Source organism: Juglans microcarpa x Juglans regia, chromosome 4S, assembly GCF_004785595.1.
Source record: "Juglans microcarpa x Juglans regia isolate MS1-56 chromosome 4S, Jm3101_v1.0, whole genome shotgun sequence".
NCBI lineage: Eukaryota > Viridiplantae > Streptophyta > Magnoliopsida > Fagales > Juglandaceae > Juglans > Juglans microcarpa x Juglans regia.
In genome coordinates, this window is record NC_054601.1 from 5,073,666 (window position 1) to 5,083,252 (window position 9,587).

The window sequence follows — 9,587 nt, forward strand, 5'->3', positions numbered from 1 at the left end:
ATAACTTCATCTCTCTCCAACCACTTCTGAACCTCTTCACAAGCCTGTTTATGAACTAAAATATTCTGACAAGTTGGACCATCTTCTTGAACCCTTTGCAATTTCAACTCAGTAGAAGACAACTCCTTTTGCACAATTCCCAAAAGAACTCTGGTTCCAACTTTTTAAATCAGCTACACAATTTGTATTACAACCCATCAACTTTGTAATTGAATTTGACCCAATCATTCTACTCCAGTTTCTCTCTACAATATTAGCACACTCATAATTCCCTAACCACATAGCCTCAAATCTGAACACCTTCCCACCACCTCTTCTAACAAGAGCCCCAAGAGTATCCATCCACAAAGGTATATGATCTGAATAGGAGGCCACCCCATGTTGTACCCTCAAACTTTCAAAAGCATCACACCAAGTTGAACTTACCAAAAAACGATCCAGTCTTTCACAAATATTCTCATTCCCTTCTCTCCTATTATTCCAAGTAAATGGAACCCCTGAAAACTAATGAAAAGAAATGAAGATGTTTTTTTGCTTTTGGATGAGTTATATTTGAAGAAAAAAACGAATTGCCTAATTTGTATATTTCCTGGCTGGGACTTGTGGTAATGTCTGATATAGCTAATATCCAAAATATGAGTGTCATGATTATCATAGACAACAAAAAAAAAAAAGAAAATATGGGTGTGTTACTCAGCATTTCATAGGTTTTGGGAAGTGAAACAAGACATACATGCATTAGGTCAAGAGCGAAAAACTCAATCCTCAAATGTTACAATTTAGCTTTGATATCAATAAGTTTGTAATTTTGGAAGAGCAAAGTAACACAAATGAGACCGATTCCATTTGGTCAGGGGACAGGTCATACTTACCACTAGGCCTGTTGGAAGCTTCCGAGTCCCAATCGAATAAAATTTCATACCTCAATCGTTTGCAACTTTACTTTCAATAGATTTTTGTGTCCACTTTGGAACTGTTCTCTTGGGATGCTACCAATTAACGAAAATATAAAGGTTGTGGTGAATTGAAGTTTACAATATTGCTCTGTAAGAGACCTCATACTAACTACATGTAGATGGATGCTAAATACATTGATCAAATTTAGTTGAACGGCTTTTTGATTATGGTTAGCTTGAAATATACTATTTATTATTATTATTATTATTATTATTATTATTATTATTATTATTATATATCTTAGAATTTAATTTCATTATTCAAATGTAGATTGCTTTGATGTAGTCCTATGAAATCCTAAAAATGCCTCAATTCATTTTTCCTTGATTAAATTGTTATTACTTATTGTGCAAGAACTCAAATTTTATCGAGACTTATAATACAAAATGACTAGTCAATATTAGAGTTGAAGTCCATCAAAATTATAATAATTGGTAAAAAGTTCTTGCTCAAATCATGTGGAATATTTTTCAATTCTCACTTAGGGATGCAACCACCTTTCTATAGTTAATATATTTTCTTTCAAGTTTGAAAAAAAAAAAAAAAACTATTGTAATTAGGTGGTGGCACTGCAACCACTTAGGTGGTAGCCCAGTTGGTATGAGCTGATATTTCATGATTTCGAAGTCAGGAGTTCAAGTCAGGATGTAAGCTGAAACCACTTATGGTAGTAAAGCCTAACCTTTGGGCCATGAGATGGACTTGGACCGGCTGGATACTTTGGTGGTGTTGTGGTAACAGGCTTGCCTTTGAGGAAGTAGCTATGGCTCAAATTGGACATTCTGTAGCAGGAATAGGCTCTCATGGTCATGCCCATAGAGGGTTGCTATGCTGTTCGCCCCCGCTTCCCCTTTTACAACAACAACAATAACAAAAAAGTGGGGGTACTACAGCCAAGTCAGATTTTGGTCATCAATTGAGAATTAGAGGTAACAAGCCCTCTAATTTCTTTGTGACGCGATCAGTATTTAACCTCATCAGGTTCTCTTTTTTATAAAATAAAAAATGAATATTACATGTAGAATTGCGCACATAGAGGTCCCACTAATTTATTTTAATAAATTATATAAAAAAAAATATTTACAACTATGCTTATTGACAAAAACACCTATACAATCGCGAGTTATTTTTCATGAGACTCATACAAGCAATGAAAATTTCATATCAAATAACATAAAAACTATAAGTTTTAATTATTTCGATATATACCATAATAAATAATATATCTACACTTGTAAGTAGATAATCTGTTTTAAACTTTTCATCTATTACTTCTCTGCCTCCACTCTCGACTAATGTAGTTGGGCTTCACATCCTAAGTCATAGCCCATTTCCAGCCTGCAAAAAGATTTTCTTTAAAAAAATGTACGGTCATGCTTGCAAGATGGGCATAACAATCAATGGAAGCGGAGGCCCAGCTCTTGCATAAGAATTAAAATAAGAATAAGAATAAGAATTACAAAGTTCGTTAAATATGTTTGAATTTTAGAAATTAACATTTATAGTTTTAAAAACTAAAATATTTGTTATTGAATTCGGAGTTTAAAGGGCTTAAATACTGATCGGATAAAATTGATATAAGTTTTTTTACAAAATCCACTTTATACATTACCTAAAGAATATATCTAATCGACAGTCGATTTCATTTTTCCTTCACCGCATACCGTGACGTGGCGAATCAAATCTAAAAGTAATGTATTCTCATTTTTATTTAATACTATCTCAGCAAGAAGTTTACTGACTATGAGACAAGGTATACGGTTCTACAAGGTGTACAGTATAGGCAGCTGTATAACAAGACTCTATCCTAAAACCTCTAAAAAAAACACGCCCTTAAATTTCCGTTTATTTCAACAGAAAATAACTTGTAGTCAGTACCCCTCAAAACTGTTAATTTATATAATTACCCACAAACAATTAAAAAATTGTCATGTATCCCTTATAAAATACCGACACAAATACTCTTCATTGAGAATTAAAAAACGAAAAATAATCTCCACCACATACGTTGTACTGTTGTAGTGGGTATTGTCGACCATAGCAGCGGCTGTTGAGTTGTGACTTGTGAGTCCTGTATTCCATGTATCTCTCTTTTATTTTATTTTTATAATTTTCTAATTTAGAAATTGCTTTTTAAAAATGTTAGGGGTAATTTAAGATTTTTAAGGGGAAAATGGTGAATTGTAAGCTTTTAATATTTTAAAAGCAATAGTCAAAATTGATAATTTAGAATGAATGTAAAGAATAAATCTTCACAATCTCTTCACACTCTACACTCTATTTTTTTTTAATTTTTATTATTTTTTTCTTTTATCAAATATTTATTATATGAATAATGAATAGAAAATTTTAAATAATTAAAAAAGAATAAACTCAAAAAAAATTTTAAAATTTTAAAAAATATAAAGTGTGGAGTGTGGAGTGTGGTAGAGGTTACAAAACTCAAATATAAATATTTACCAGAAGTCGTGCGTACCACTCCATATCGAGGGAAATGACATAATCTATTTGCATTTGAATTTTTATTTTAAGGAAATAAATAAAGATACAAAAGTGATAAAAGTAATACATTTTATATAATAATAAAAAAATGTAATGTGTATGATTATTATTTATTTTTTGCTTTATTATGTATGATTATTCAAAATGGAAAAATGGTGATAATTTGGCATGGAGGAGGACTTTTAGGTGGGTTGGTCTAGTAGTCAAGTTCAATAGAGGATTGTCTATTCGTCGCGTTATCCAAAACAATTAACCCATTTATGCGAATTGAGCAGACACGAGATGCCTGTGTGAACACCATGCAGAATGAAAAAAAGATTGGATTTGCGTGTGTGGACCGTTTACAGGTCGTGGCCAATCAGGGCTTTAGATCTTTCTTTGAGCAAATTTCATGTTGGTGGGCCTTGGCAGTTGATGACCATACCAACCTACCTCGAACTATGCTTCTCAATATTAATTAGGTCGTGCAGGAGTTTTTTTTTTCCACCTTTTTTAAATACAATTATAATCTTTATTCCATGCCGACACATTGTCATGATAAACGATCAATGATTTTGAAAATAGGAAATGACTTGTATAGTTTTTAGAATGCGTAAATTTTATATATATTTTTATATTATTGTGGATAGGCAATTTGACAGATTTTTATTTTACTTTATTTTTATTTATTTGTGATTCGAGAATCGTCAGATAGAAAGTTTGCTATGTTTACCTGACAGATCGCTCGAGTGAACATCAAATAGAGAGTTCGCTCAATACTCACCCGAGCAAATAACTCATGAATTGTGAAATTAAGGTTTTCGCTGTATAATTCAATATATATGTTTATTATAAACAGTATGATCTTCTGGATTAGTATGTTTTCGTATCAAGGTATATTTTATCATTCATCAAGATAATAAAATCTTCTGTAGCTATGTAAACGTAGACACATTGCCGAGCCACGTAACTCTTTGTGTCATGTAATTGAATTCTTGTTTTACTTCACTTTTCTTGCATCATTTTTCACAATATAAGTCTTATTATTTTCAATAAACTTGCACATTTTAAAATTGTATCTCGCATTATTCTTGAAAATAATGCTACATGTATAAGTCATGACATGACATTTTTACGATAAAAATTATAGGTGTGGCATTTTAATGTTAGGTAGAGTCCATAAGATCAATCCAACGTTTTTTTTTTTACCCCTTTCTATTGTTAACAGAAGAAAGGTCTTAAAATCTTAAAGGTGTAAATTGTAAACAGCCTAATACATCAATTAAAAAGTAAAGGAACATACTTGGTGGGGGTAGTTGAGTGCGAAGAAAAATATTCTAAAATTTCAGGAAAATATATATCGCACGAGCATGGAAACACAAATGACATAATCATTACAAGTTTGGAAGAATGTTGGAAACTTTTAGGGTTAGTGGGGGATGCAAAAAAGCTATAAATAAAATAAAAAAAATTAAAAAAAAAAAAGGATAAAAAGAAGATTGTAACGTAAAGTTGGGGAATAATATCTTCTACTACTTTTATTTTCTGAATCGGGTCACAAACATCGACCTTTTCTTCCCAAATTTTGTGCAATTTTTAGTACCCTCGATTATCTGTCCTTGAAAGCGAAACTGAGGATCGAATAGTTAAAATGTTTTATATCATCTCATTTTAATTCATCTCATCATTATAATTTTTAAAATTTTTTATATAAAATATAACAAAATAAAAATAATATTAAAAAATAATATTTTAATAATATTTTATTTTATTTTTAATTTTAATATAAAACCATTCCATCGCCCCTTATCTTACTATTCGAATTGACGTGGAAGCCCAACTACCTCTACGTTATTTCCAAAGTAGGACAACCTTTTTTTGCATTACATTTACGAAATGAATCAATGATACAAGAGTTGCATGGTATACATACTATTTTGCAGCACTACGTCCCATCTCTTTCGAAATAATGACACAATTGACATCTATTTGCGGTCCCCGGGCTGTGTTCTAGCAGCCCCTGTCATAGGGTAACCTTTTTATTGGTCACTCTTAGATACTAATATTCCAAAAAAAATAATATTGAATTAGATTAATTTATAATTTTTTTTATAATTAGTAAATATTTTTCATGAGTAAAATATCCAAAAATCTTTGGGATAGACGATGGAAGATTTAGGTACTTTTAGATTCAGAAAGTATTTCATCTCATTTCATTTTATCTCATCATTATAATTTCAAAAATACTTTGAGACTCGAATTTAGATTTCAAATTTGTGTCCTGAATGAGATTTGTTTTTACATAGTGATTAAAGAAGTTTTTTTAATGATGTTGTAAATTTTTTATTTTTTTAAATATTTATGATGATTAAAAAAATACATGAAAATAAAGAAAATAAAATAAAAAAGTGAAATACACTATTCGGGCCACTTTTTCGGTGGCTGTAGCAAGACTCTTACAATTTTTTCAAATTCTCACATAAAATATAATAAACAATTTAATATTTTCAAATTTCAATTCAACTTTTTTAAATTTTAAATTAATAATAATATTCTAAAAATATTTTTTTTAACTTTTATTTCTCATCTAAAATTATTTTATCTTATTTCTAAATCCAACAGCCCAATTGGCAAAGGACTGTCATTGTCAACCCAATTTGTGGGCATTATTTCACATAAGGAAAATGCTTCTTTGCATTTTTTTTATTTTTTATTTTTTTACTTAATTTTTAAATAATTATTTTATAATGAACATATATTTTTTATTTTCTTAAAATATTTAATGAATTTAAAAAAATGTTAAAAAATCAAAACAATAAAATCTTTTACCTATTCGGTGGTTGTTTCGGTGGACTCCCTCTGTGGGAGTAGCACCGTCCATTTCATAATCAGCCCGGGAATTATTGCACTGTGCAGAAGAATCTCTCTGTTGATGATCCGTTTGAAGCCTCCATTACTGACTTTTACACACGTGCGGTGGGGACTGCTTGTTCTTCGCGCATCCCAAAAAATAGGGGAACACGTGGTTTTGAAAATGATTTGTGGGGGAGGGGGTGGCATAGTGTTTCGATTACATGATTGGATTTTCACTCGATATCTCATTTGTATTCAAAATTTACATCAATTTATTTTAACTTATCTCATTTTATCATTATAATTATTTTAAATTTTCATACAAAATATAATAAACAATTCAACTTTTTCAAATTCTAAAATAACTTTCTTAAATTCTCACACAAAATATAATAAATAATTCAATTTTTATTTTATTATTGACAAACCATCTCAACTCATCTCTAATCCAAACTTCTAAACCATAAACCTCTCTCTCCTTCAAAAATTTCCCAACACACCAAATCATTAGAGGAAAGAAGCTTCTTCTCTCTTTGGTCATTTTATTTCATCTTTATTAAGATTTTGTATGAAAAATACTATTTATATTTATAATTTTATTTATTTAATATTATGAAAATTTTGAAATTCAAAATTAGAATTAAAAGAATGAAAGCTAATAAAATGAAGTGGATACTCGATTGTGGGTAATATTATAGGTACATGTAACACTACTCTTTTAGAGTCACGATCTACGACTTTCAGACCACCATCGAGTCACACACCCCTTGTATAGGGGTCAAATTAGCAACTTGTAAGTTAGTCTCGAGCTAAGGTAAAAAATGAAGTTAAGATATAAAGTCAACAAGAAATATGACAAGTTAACTCAGACTCCTAAGAAAAAAAAAGCTTCACAAGGCAACCACTTCAAAGAAATAGACATCTATATATATGAGGAGATCCCCCACAAAACGGACGAACTCTCAACAAGCTTTCTTCACAGAAGTTCCATACGCCAAACTTCATCTTACATAGCGACTCTAAATGATTTTTCCTAAATTCTTCCATTAAATTGAGCGACTTGTGAGTTATAAAAGAGTCATAAGAGATTGTAAAATTACCCATTATGATAGATTTCGCTCCTAAATAACCCATGAACATAAGCATTATGTCGAACTACATAAATCCTTGTGTCTCTATTTATTTATGTTTATTTATTATTTGTCATATAGATAAATGCGAAGAACACCGTATCGAAACTCGAATCATCTCATTGGTCGGAGATAATTCTTTCCTCCTTTTCGGTCTGTTGTACAAATTAAGACATTAACACCTTGCTAATAGAACCATTGTTGCTCGAGCATTCATACCTGTTAATATAGTAATTGTTGCTCCAACATTCACTCCACAGAATTTGACCTAGTTTTATCGCCACGCTTGGCAACCTCAAACCAACTCATATTGTATTTTTCTTGGTCTCATTTTGACTTATTTTGGAATATCAGCCGATTATCAGCTTGATTTGACACTTTTTTTTGGACAACTTCAAAAATGTTATCGGAAATCTTCGTTAACGGTGGAAGAACAACCAAACTTCTCTGTATTTATAAGAATATATTGAAGAATAAAAAGCAAAATCTTATGCCAACAATCGGCTATTCAAATCTGACTACTAAACAACTATTGTTATATAATTGTTTTTAAAGTAATGATATATATAGTTGTGGAGTGTGTAAATACCGTGCAGTCACTTTAAAAAAGAGTATGATTCACTATTAAAAAATTAATTTTTTTTTATGTGAGTCTTGTATTTATTTATTTTTTCAAAATGATTATACGACGCTTATACACTCACGATTGCGACTTTCATTTATCTTGTTTTTGACACTTCAATGTATACATTTGTTTTCTTTTGGTTGGATGAAAAAACCTCCAACTTGCCGCCTCTCAAACCCAGTCATAGGGTATGTTTGGGTGCATCACTGTTTATATATTATTTTATTATTATTTATAAACAGTTTATTATTATTTTATTATTATTTATAAATGATCTAGATTCTCTTAACAAAATGGGACCGTGAATAAATCAAATCTAATGATAAATCACTCGTTGAAGGGGCGGGGGTAGGGCAACGAACCTACCCCACCCATTCAACAGATACAGGAGAAGGTTGCTCTGCACAACTTTCAAAGGCAACACTTTGATTTTGCCATCTCACAGTAAAGATCGAGTAAAAAGGTAACCATACAACGTCTATTTTTACAAAATAGGACTCGGCCAAACTTTTGACTACAACGTTAACTTTTTAACCTTATGCAAGGTGCTAAAGTTGTGAATTGACTGTTATTTTATCACTTTCTATATTTAAAACGAGAATAATGTCATGTATAAATTTTAAATAAATAATTTTCCTATATTTTTTTAATAAAAAAAGTGATTTTATTAATAAACAATAATATTTTTTATATTTTTTAATATAAAATTTACAATTTTACAAAAAATTACACAAGATTTATCTATTTAAAATTTATATAAATCATGTGGGTCCATAGTTATTCACTTTTTTTAAAGTGATTATACAGCGCTTGTGTACTTACGACTGCAACTATTATTTTTTTTTATCAACCGGCAAATGAACAGAAGTGATTCGTGTTCTCACTCTCTTGCGGGGAAATCGAAATTCAAATGACAAACAAAGCTTGCCTACGACTCTCCTTTTTGGATGATATGAGATGAAATGATTTTAAATAAAAATTAAATGTTAAATAAAATATTATTAAAATATTATTTTTTAATATTATTATTATTTTAAAAATTTAAAAAAATTAAATTGGTTATTATATTTTATGTAAAAATTTAAAAAAATTATAATAATTAAATGAGATAAATTGATAATGCTTACTTATATAGAGATGAATTGAGTTGAATTACGTTATAAAAAGTAATATTTTGTAAATCTTATTAAGATAAATTTTATTTTTTTATATTGAAATGAATTTAACATTTTAAGTTAAAATGTATGAAATAGATTGAGATTAGATTTAATTTTTTTTATAAAAAGTGGAAAAAACAATAAATCTCACAAATAATTTATTTGAAATAAATTAAATTTGATTCCATCTTAAACCCACTCCTGTTGTCTTCCCACGCGATTCTCGCTGGACATCTTCAAATCTAATAATTAATGAGAAAAAATTAAAAGTGGAACCCTCCCTGAGTCCCTCGTCCACCTGCTCTGGCCCTCCCACAGTTATTTTCAATTCAATTCCTCCTCCGAATGATTAACAACAAACCAATCATAACTGACAAGTAGCAC